This window comes from Octopus bimaculoides, chromosome 8, assembly GCF_046866305.1.
Source record: "Octopus bimaculoides isolate indiv1 chromosome 8, ASM4686630v1, whole genome shotgun sequence".
NCBI lineage: Eukaryota > Metazoa > Mollusca > Cephalopoda > Octopoda > Octopodidae > Octopus > Octopus bimaculoides.
Genome location: NC_142935.1, coordinates 26,318,031 through 26,330,530, shown reverse-complemented (window position 1 = coordinate 26,330,530; position 12,500 = coordinate 26,318,031).

Genomic DNA, 12,500 nt, shown 5'->3' with positions numbered 1-12,500 from the left:
CAGGCATCGAGGTGCATATATAGACAAGCTTCCAAGGTTAGTGACAGACATATATTAAATGCACATATAGAATTATGTACACACTCACACATACATATATGAGTATATATATATATATATATATATATATATATATATATATATATATACAAACACACACATCACATGTATATACAACTCTATAACAAACGAATATATAGCCATTTAGCGTACATGTAAATAGATCTATATAGCTTATATGTATGTATATATATATATATATATATATATGTATATATATATATATACACGCACACATACTACCTGCTTTGTAGCAGGTAGTACGTAATTTCAGTCCTAAAAGAATATTTGATATGAGTTCTTGGTTTGATTGTTTAAGCAGAAGAAGAAGAAGAAGAAGAAGAAGAAGAAGAAGAAGAAGAAGAAGAAGAAGAAGAAGAAGAAGAAGAAGAAGAAGAAGGAGAAGAAGGAGAAGAAGAAGAAGAAGGAGAAGAAGGAGAAGAAGAAGAAGAAGAAGAAGAAGAAGAAGAAGAAGAAGAAGAAGAAGAAGAAGAAGAAGAAAAAGAAGAAATATACGGGAGTGGTATGACAGTAGTAGGATGTTGGTGGAATCCTCTAAAATGGTCAACTGACCTAAAGCGTGACCTGTTGTGATTGTAATAGAAGTGATTGGAATTGGTCTGAATAAATTCATGGGTAGTGACTCTTCTAAATATATCATTCTTATTATTTTTACTGTCGAGTTTACTTTTCCTCTTTCTATGATGGTGTGCGTTTGGAGGATTAAATCCATTCCGTGATCCCTTTTTAGTTCTGGAGGATGATGTCGAAGGCTTCACTGCTAAGGGAGTTGTGTGTGAAGATGTTTGATAGGGCTTTTGGTTATAAACCCTTCTTTAGTTTAGGATGTCTGAGTTCGTGGATGTTGAGCTGTAGGGAACGTTGAAAGCCTATATCAGTGATGGTGGGTAGTTCCTGGTAATGAGTGTATCCTTTAGTTCATGTAGTCGTGTTTCCCTGGTGCTTATATTAGAAATTATAATAGAAATCCTTTTTGCTAGGTTGAAAGGGATATTCATTCTAGTGTATCTGGGACGGCATGAGTTGAACGGTAGATATTGCTTCGAGTCCATAGGCTTGCATTTCAAAAACTATGGAAATATTTTTAAAAACATTTCATTTAATTTTTCCACAATTTAATTGTTTTTCATGCGTTACTCTAAGTTGAAAAAGTCGCAAAGACTGAAACTGGTAAAATGTTTTTCACGATAAAATTATTTTAGCATTTTCTACCTTGTCTTATTTTCCTTATATATATATATATATATATATATATATATATATATATATATATATATATATATATATATATATATATATATATATATATATATACATATATATATATATATATATATATATATATATATGTGTGTGTGTGTGTGTGCGTGTATGTGTATGTGTGTGTGTGTGTCTAAAATTCACTTTCTGTGAAGTAAAACGACAAACCCTCAGTGTAAGATCCTTACATTTAATATTCTACACAGCTTTATGATAATTATAGAAAGCTATCCTCGCATAGACATGCACACACACACACACACACACACACATACATACATACATACATACATACATACATGTGTGTGTTCACGCCCGCGCGTGTGTAATGAAAAAGGAAAGATGATAAATAGTTTGTAGAAGATACTGTAGGATTAAATGTAAAATTAAAACCATACAATTCCATATTAGGATAAAGTTGAAGCTGATTAATTTTATATTAGAAATGGTTTGTATAGTAGTTAAAAGGTTTAAATTCCTACAAAAGGAAGTATAACAATAGACTCTAATTGATCGGTTACTGAAAGAGTCGTAATTACTTGTTATATCAGTAAAAATAGCATGACTAGTTGTATGCAAATATGTGCTTCTTTCGATTTTTAAATCACAGATATTTTTCTTCGTACATTTTTTTTTACCCCTTCCCTATTACGGTTCCTTCAGCTATTTTATATATACTTGCATTAAATTTTCTTTCATTTTTTAGTAATAAAATGAATAAAGAACTGGGTTTTTTTTTTTTTGCAATTGATTAATTTCGTTGAATAAGTTTTATTTCTATGCTTAAACATAAGCTTTTTTTTCTTTTCATTTTGACGTTAAACACATGATATGCCATAGTTTAAATTAACTCTAGGTTTTTCCATCATTAATCCGTTACCGAAAATTATCGAGGAAAGTAGGTTTCTTCCTGAAATAACAAGTAAGTACTAATTAGCTATTCACTAGCCAATCAGTTTGGTTCTCTTATTTATACCCCCTAGAGATTTAACACTTTGAATAGTATACAGGCCATTCTTAATGCAGAATTACACCCTCACATTCATCCGAATGTGGAATTCAAAGTTTTATTCATCTATACCTAATAGTATCTACTGTATTCCTCTCTAAACGATTTCTCCTTATTTTTTGCCTCCATTAATGTGCTTCTGTGCTTGTGAGTCAGTGAAAGAATCTGAGAGAGAGGGGGGTTAGAGAGAGGGAGAGAGAAACTGTGAGAGGGTGAGTAAATATATACATGTATTCAACGTCTGCAATACAAACAAACGCCGTGTTGGCAAATTCGCCTCCAACGCTATTACAGCTTTCTCTTGATTTTTTCTCTCTTTGCTTCTCTCTTTCAAATCTACAACGTATTCCGAGGAAGAACAATATTCTTTCTTTTGCTCGTTTCGGGAATTAGACCGCGACCATGCTGGAGCACCGTCATGATGAAATTTACTTGAACGAATTGATATATATATATATTTATATATATATATATATATTTATATATATATATATATATATATATATATATATATATATATATATATATATATATATATATATATATATATATATATATATAATTATAAATATACAGGGATTAGCTTGAGTTGCTTCTCCAACATACTGAAAATTTAGAAATTTTTTCTCTAAACGGATGGCGATATTTATGCCATAAATATCGCCATCCGTTTAGAGAAAAAATTTGTAGTTTGGAATCAGTAGTTCTTTGACTGCTATTTCTAAATTTTCAGTACGTTGGAGAAGCAACTCAAGCTAATCCCTGTATATTTATGATTATAAATGGTTTTACCGATAAAGGTTTTTTTCATACTGAACTACTTGGCAAAATTGTTAATTATTAATTCTATTACTAATTGACGATTCCCTGCCCTTATTTCTGTATATTTTATATTTGATGCCTCTAAGTTGGATGGTTAAACCGTAATCCCATCATGCGGGACTTTTTTTCATACGGGACTATTTGCGACGCACATGGAATAGATTCCTTTGGGGTGAGGTGTTTGAACTCACTAGCCGATGAATTCGTAAGTGCCTTTCCCCACGTTGGCTTTTGGTGTCGCATGGCCAAAAAATACCGTGAATTTTTTAGAGACACTTTCAAATTTATCAGAATATTGGGCTGAAGAGTCGGAATAGAGTAGCTTCATACTCTTAACCGTGAAACGTCGTATCCAATTAACTAAAGGCAGGTTTGTTTTTGCTTTTCTCTTCTGTTTTTTGTTCTGTGTGTGTCATAAATATCGCCATCCGTTTAGAGAAAAAATTTGTAGTTTGGAATCAGTAGTTCTTTGACTGCTATTTCTAAATTTTCAGTATGTTGGAGAAGCAACTCAAGCTAATCCCTGTATATTTATGATTATAAATGGTTTTACCGATAAAGGTTTTTTCATACTGAACTACTTGGCAAAATTGTTAATTATTAATTCTATTACTAATTCACGATTCCCTGTATATTTATAATTATATATATATATATATATATATATATATATATATATATATATATATATATATATATATATAAATATACATATATATCAATTCGTTCAACTACATATATATATATATATATATATATATATATATATGTGTGTGTGTGTGTGTGTATGTATATATACACACAGTCATTCAGTGTAACAACAAGTTCCGCTATTAAAAATGTATTAGTAACATTGGTCAACAAGAGCAATACTTTCATGAAATGGTTCGTTAGAAATGAATAAATTAGGAATCTTGATTCTTAATCTATCTTGTTCTGTTTTTCTCCCCATCCTTCGAAGTCTAGGTTTTTAAAATATGACAGCTTTTATTGTTTTCGAAATAAAAGTATAGTAACATTTTATACGAAATTTGTTTATGTCTGAAATCGAAGTTCGCGGTGTGTGTTTGAATAATTCATATAAAATATTATTAACCATATTTTATATCACATATTGATATTTAACCTGGTACGCGTGTAATTCAAAAAAATTCACTGAATATAATTTAAAAGTGCAATAAATATATTTTTGGGGTCTGGGTTATCACTATATAGCAAATATTATTAATTTGACATGAAGCCTTCTTTTCAAACTTCTCGGTACCGCGTTTCTATTGGACGAATCTTTTCTTGAATCCTTCTTACTCACCACACAAGAGTTTCTCGAAAATAATCTTGATGAGAATATAGGAGGTCCATTTAAAAAAATCTTCATTAGATTCAAAGAGTTTTTTTATACTAAAAAATGACATTCGTGTCAACATCTAAAGATGGCTGTTATTTTGATTACGTTGTATCGATGGCTTTCTACAAGTTCAATATCTTTTCAAATTTCTCGAATGACACGAACGCTCGAATATTCTCTCCACTCATTTAACGCACATCATGAATTGATTTGAGACATTGCTTCAGCAATTTTTTATTCACATTCAACGAATTTTAATACGTAGAGGAGTTGTAGAAATACTGATTACAAATTTGTTGCGTCAGCGTTAGATAGCTATATAATTAAAGTTTATAATTATCATAAGGGAATACAAGTAACCTACCTGCTAGAAAGTGGAGTTAGAACCCCCAGATAAACTACCAATGACACTGAAAAATTCAACAGAAAACAACAGTAGTGGGGTGAACGGGTAAAGAATTTAGACATACCTTTACAATCAAATGCTATATAGTTTGTCATTTGGATACACTGGTATCATGATTTTGAACCCTGGCGTAAAGGCCTTAACTCTCCACAGCGACTTTGCCAAGTGAAAAAATTCAACTTGTCACGTTGAAATCTGCTATCATTCGGTATTGTTTTGCGCCAAAATCAAAATAGCTGCAGTGTAAATATATTTATAAGGAGTAAGTATTCAAATGTGAATATTTATAGATATGTTACTATTGTTATTATTATCTGCGGTATATATAAATAATTGATAATAATATCAAGAGTAACATAGGTGGTTGAAGGCGTTAAATAGCGCTAGATAGTTATAGAATTAAAATTTATATTTGTCATAAGGACACACGAGGCACCTACGTGCTAGAAAGTGGAGTTAAAACCGTCAGCTAAACCACCACTAACACTGAAAAATTCAACAGATAATAACCATCACAGTCATTTGGATACAGTGGTATCATGATCTTGTGTTCTGGCGACAAAAATTTAATTCTCCTCAGCAACTTTTACGAAGTGATACAGTCCTGCTGGTTGTGGGTCTCCCAGAACGTTCGTCAATATCGACATTTTTTCGGCCATCTTGGAAACGTCTGAACCACTCGTACACTAGTATACACTGCTCTCCATACAATTTATGCAACCTTGCGTAGGATTCTGAATAGGTGTCGCTATGACAATTTTCTCTGTCATGGTCACTGCGACGATCATACGCTACACACGTTCCTTCAAAGCACTGCTGTAAATAGCAAAAGTGAGCTAGAACGTCAAAACTTAGTTCGTATGCACAGCAAAGTTCAAAATCAATTTACGCCAAGCGGCTTCACTTTGCGTACATTAGGTTGGTTACTATGGCAAGAGGCCTGAAACTTTTAAACAGACCTCGTGTGTATATATATATATATATATATATATATATATATATATATGTGTGTGTGTGTGTGTGTGTGTGTGTGTGTGTGTGTGTGTGTGTGTGTGTGTGTATGCGTGTGTGTGTATTTAAATAGTAAGTTTTCGCACATTAATGGATTAATGTAATTTTTAATTACATAACCCATCGATAAGGGCTATGTAAGTAAAATGGGCTATGTAAGTAAAAACCTGTTATATATATGAATGAATGGACAAAAAAAATAAAGATCATTGGACACATTTAGTAGGAGTTATATGTATTATTTGAAACAGTTTGATTCTGTTCTATGCTATATAAAGTTTTGCAGGCCTCTAACAGAAGCCTGCCCAATCCAATATGCGCCCAAGTTACCGCGCATCAGGAGTGCTCTGATACTACGTGACTGAAAACATAGAGTCGTAGCCAAACAATATATCTAAGATATTTTTATACGATCTTTTAAAATAAGCCGTCGTTGTATCTTTGTTATCAAAGTTCCTGCTGACACAAGAGAAACTGTCTGTGTTATTCTTATAATCATGAGCCGCCTTATCAAATGGCAAAGATGAAGGCAAATATTCTGAAAAATACAAAATATTTCGAATACAGTAAGACAAATAATTGGTTTCAAATAAAAGAAAATTATACATGCTTCTGAAAGGAAACGGAAGACTGCTATAAAAAACGAAATCAGCATCGGAAATGATTTTTGTTCCAAACAAAAACTCCTCTCCGACTGAGATTCTTTGTGTTGACCAGTATAATCAATTAATATTCCGAGTCTAAGAAATAAAATCTGAGGAAAAATACCACAGAAAACAATGTTGCCAAAAAGAATAAGTCAAAGAATGAAGTTACAGGAAATCCTCAATAAATAACCAAGTGAATATTTTTGTTGGTTTGTTTGATTGTTCTGTTTAGAATATTAAATAAAATTAATATATTATATTTTTTCAAATATAGGCGCAGGCGTGGCTATGTGGTAAGAAGCTTGCTGTCCAACCATGTAGTCTTAGATTCAGTTCCAGTACCCATACGTAGAACATGTGTCTTTCACTATAGCCTCAGGCTGACTAAATCGCCGTGAGTTGAGTCTGTTGACAGAAGCTGAAAGAATCCTCCGTGTGTGTGTGTGTGTGTGTGCGTGTGTGTGTGTGTGTTTATTCATGTTTGTCACCCTCTCCACCGCTCCACAACCGGTGTTGGATCATTTCCGTATGTGTAGGATCATAAAAGTTCGGAAAAAAAAAGACCCATAAAATAGTGCTTGGCCATAAAAGTAAGAACTGGGATCAGTTTATTCGCCTAAACCGTTCAAAGTGATGCCTCGTGAAAGACTTTAGTCCGAAGACTGAAACGAATAAAGAAAAAAATATATATGCGTAAAGCCATTCCATACACTGTGTTTGCAATATTAATCCGATCGCAATCTTTGCTAATAAGCAGCTTGAGATTTTCTTTTCTACTCTAGGCACAAGGTCCGAAATTTGGGGGAGGGGGCCAGTCGATTACATCGACCCCAGTAGGCAGCTAGTACTTAATTTATTGACCTCGAAAGAATGAAAGGCACAGTCGACCTCGGTGGCATCTGAACTCAGAACGTAGCGGCAGACGAAATATCGCTAAGCATTTCGCCCGGCGTGTTAACGTTTCTTATTTCTTTATTGCCCACAAGGGGCTACACACAGAGGGGACAAACATGGACAGACAAACGGATTAAATCGATTATTTCGCCCGGCGTGCTTGCGTTTCTGCCAGCTCGCCGCCTTAACCAGCTTGAGATATTGTCTGTTTAAATAATTTAAACAAATGAGAAAAAAAATAACATTTTTCTTGTGTATTTTTCTTGGCCATAATTGAAAAATACAGTTTCCTTCTACCAAATCCACTCACGTGGTCGGCCAAATAGAAGAAACTTGGCCAAAAGTTCAGAGGGACTGAACCTGAAAACATACGGTTGAGAAGCAAACTTCTAACCACACAGCCACGCCTGAGTTTTACACAGATAGGTCTTTCTCCCCAGGTCTTTTCTTCGAAATAAAACCATCTATAGTTGTACGATTTTAGATATCTCAGTATTACGTCAATTTCTAATATTATACAACATGAGAAGCTAAAGTGGTAAGAAGTTAAGTTCCACCCTGAGTCATGTAGACTCATAGTCGTAAAACTACCAAGGCTGGCTACTTGATTTCCATGGAATATATATTCGCCACCTGGACGGGACGCTGGTCCGTTGCAGGAGTACTCATTTTTGCTAGCTCAGCAAACTGTAGCAACGGGAAATAAAGTGTTTTGCTCCAAAAAGTACGTGTCGCACGGTCCTGGAATCGAAACCGGAAATTTCCGATCATGAATCCGACACCCTAACCTCTAAGCCACACGCCTCCGCGAAAAGCTAATACTGCAAGAATAACAAACTTACGATATGAAAAATAAAGTTAAGAAACTCAAAGATTAAAGAAAATATACTTAATTTTTTTTTAATATAAGAAAACTAAGTATGCAATGATATATTTTCTGTATCGAAGATTATAATTAAGAATTAGGAAAAGCTGGGAGACATTTTCCAATCTTCAGGAACGAGAGCTCCTCCTTGAACATGTTGTTTTTGGAAAAATATTTCTTGTGAATTTTCTTATTATCTGATATTATTTCTAACAGTAACATTTGTGAGGATTTTTATTTTTATTTTCATATTGAGGACAGAGAAAGAATATTTCATCTTTTTTCTTCTTTTTTTTTACTTCAATTCCTGTTTGTCAGTGAAGAAAATAATCTGACGAATATATCATTAGACAAGTAGTGCGTGTAAGACTGATAATAGTCCTATCTGTCACACATTCTGCTTAGATATGATTTATAACATCGGCAACAAAGAAACAATAATAATAATAATATTAATAATAATAATAATAATAACGATAATGATGATAATAGTGTTTTTTTTAAATAAGAAATATACAAATACAAATAATAATTAATGATGTTATTGTTGTTTAGTTTGATAATGCTTCAACATAGTTGTAAATATAATTATGAAGAGATGAAGCTATGATTTTATAACTTGATCATGGTTGATGAATCTTGCTATGATACAGATAATATATCATACAAAGATGAGATAGATAGATAGATAGATAGATAGATAGATAGATAGATAGATAGATAGATAGATAGATAGATATAGTGTGTGTGAGAGAGAGAGAGAGAGAGAGAGAGAGAGAGAGAGAGAGAGAGTCCTAAGGAAGCTATATTTTAACACACGCATATACTACATATACGGTCGAGTATGGGTTTATATTGAAAGCACATATATATTTGTTAAGGTTTCGGCCTTTTGGCTATAACTGTAAAACTACTTATAGAATTACAGAAATATGTTAGCGCATCTGTGTGTTAATATGCGTGTGCGCATATATATACGCACAGACATATTATATATATATATATATATATATATATATATATATATATATATATATATATATATATATATATATTCAAAGTCGATCTTGATACGTGCGCACGGAAATAGCTCTTTCTCTCTCTCTTTCTCTTTCTGTTTCTCTCTCTCTCTTTCTCTCTCTCTCTCGCTCTCTCTCTCTCTCTCTCTGTAAACACACACGCACACACACACACACACAAACACACACACACACACACATATATATATATATAGACAGATCTAGATAGGTTGATACATACATACATACATAAACGCACATAGATATGTGTGTGTTCTATTATGCGGTTATTACACAGATATAAAATACAATTAAGGCTTGTATACTTCATACACACACACATACACACATACACACACACACACACACACACACTAACGTGTAATGCACGTGAAGCCACATATATGTATGTGGCTTACAAACATTCTCGCATATAAACATCCACACATGCATATTTATATATATATATATATATATATATATATATATATATATATATATATATATATATATATATATATATATATTTATATATATATATGTGTATATATATATATATATATATATATATATATATATATATATATATACACATCTATATGTATGTGTATGTGTAAATGTATGTATATATATATACATCTATATGTATGTGTATGTGTAAACGTATGTATATATATTTATATATATATATATATATATATTTACATATATATACATATATATATATATATATATATATATATATATATATATATATATATATATATATATATATATATATATATACATAGATACATAAATACATACATACATACATACATAAATATATATATATATATATATATATATATATATATATATATATATATATAGTTGCATAATTACACGCAGACATTGTAAATGCTAACATACACACAAACATTTTATCTATTCAGTACTAATTGGATTTATTTCTCCTAAACAAATTTCGAGAAAACATCCATGAATATTTTTCTCTGAATTACTTTCATTCAACTTTGTATTTTAACATTTTTGCTTGTTTATTTTGAATCCATTTCACAATATATATATTATCTACGAAGAGATGGACCAAACTTTCGCGAACAAACTGATTGCAAGTATTTTGTATATATCTTCTTTTTTTTTTCTTTTATCTGTAGGTATGCATGAGCTGTGCATACACACATACACACATATATGTGTACATATGTATATATATATATATATATATATATATATATATATATATATATATATATATATATATATATATATATATATATATATATATATATATATATATGCAATGCATATATGTAGATATTTATGTCGATAATATATATATTAACGTGTACATTTACATATATATATATATATGTGTGTGTGAGAGTGTGTGTGTGTGTGTGTGCGTGTATCTATGTGTGTATGTGTGTGTGTGTATTAATTGTTTAGCAGATATAATGTTTGTACGTAGTGGCCTTGTTATCGTCTAATTGGTGCGAAATCTTAGTAGTACCAATAGATAAACCTGAAAATACACTTGAAACTTTGATTTTCGAAGGTGAGCAAAACCATAAATGTATAACGAATAATGTGTAATGCAGTCATAGTATCATAACAGAAGCAACCTTTAGTATTGCTGAACTATTCTAAGATAAATTGGATATTTTTCTTCTTCAGACCATCATCGTGAGAAAGGAAATCACATCATGTTAAGTAGGAGGCAATATAATGGATGGAATTAAGATAATGCAGTAGAATGCATTTGCTGTTTGAAATGCATGCGGTCGATATTCGATTTGTTGCATTAGATAAAAAAAATAACGAGAGGAAATATAGTAGACTCTAAATTTAAAGCTATGATATATACTTCATATATTTCGGGTATCACAAAAATACAAGAAATGTATGTTATCTCACATTTTGCTATCACTTGCCTACAGGTCTCAGTGATAAGTCTACAGTCATGCGGGGTTATCACCTTCGTGTGATTTCCGTGTTTTCTCGTTTTTTTTTTTTTCTAGCCGATATCGACCACATTAGTTTGTTTGCCTAATAGAATCTTTGCTTGCTGTGTTAGTGAAGTATGGGAAAATGCGAGTTTGACTTAAACGAACATACCTCGAACTGAATCAATAAATAACGTTGCATTTTTGTTCTATGATATATACATACACACACACACACGCACACACACACACACACACACACACACACACACACACACACACATATATATATATATATATATACATATAGGTTATGAGAGGTAATGGTATCAAGAAGACCCAAAGGTGTCAGGTAATGCTGAGTAAGCGCTATGGAGAGAGTATAGGTAAGCTCCAGGTTCGGTGATTATGCGAATGAGTCCAACGTAGGTCATATATCAGCATGCGTATATATAAAAAATTATCAAAATGAGATAAAAATCCAAGACTGTGAAAGATTTCAGAACATTTATAAAGAGAAGGCTTTACAGCTGTTTCCGCGATATTTTATATATCCCTTCATCGGAGACGGTGTGAACTAGTGCTTAACCATTTTCTCACACCGTCTCCGATGAAGGGATATATAAAATATCCCGGAAACAGCTGTAAGACCTTCTCTTTGTAAATGTTCTGAAATCTTTCATAGACTTGGATTATTATCTCATTCTGTTAATTTTATTTATATATATATATAACGAGAGAGACAGACAGACAGATAGACAGACAGACAGAGAAATGTTTGTGTGAGTGTGTGTCTCTGTGTGTTTATATGTATATTAAAATATAAGGTGATAGCCACGACGCTTTAGAGATCTTCTGGTTTTGTTGCGAGTGAAGTTCGGTGAAACTGAGAGAAAGTTATCTTCAAACCAAAACTCAGCCTCAATTCTTGAAAGGAATGGACACCGCGGAAGGCATCCGTGTTGTCAGGTGGTGCCAATAAACTGGCTGACATATTAAGTCTACAACCAATGCAGTCCACAGAGACAGTTGGACTGGTGTATAAACTCCCCTAGCAAAAATTAATTATCGACGCCGAAAAAACAAAAAGCTAAGTTGACCACAGCGAAATTAAAATTCAGGTAGAAGCAGTTATAAAAACCCTGATTTTGGGGAAATTAATCAGTGACCGTTGGTTGTAAATTGACTCCAC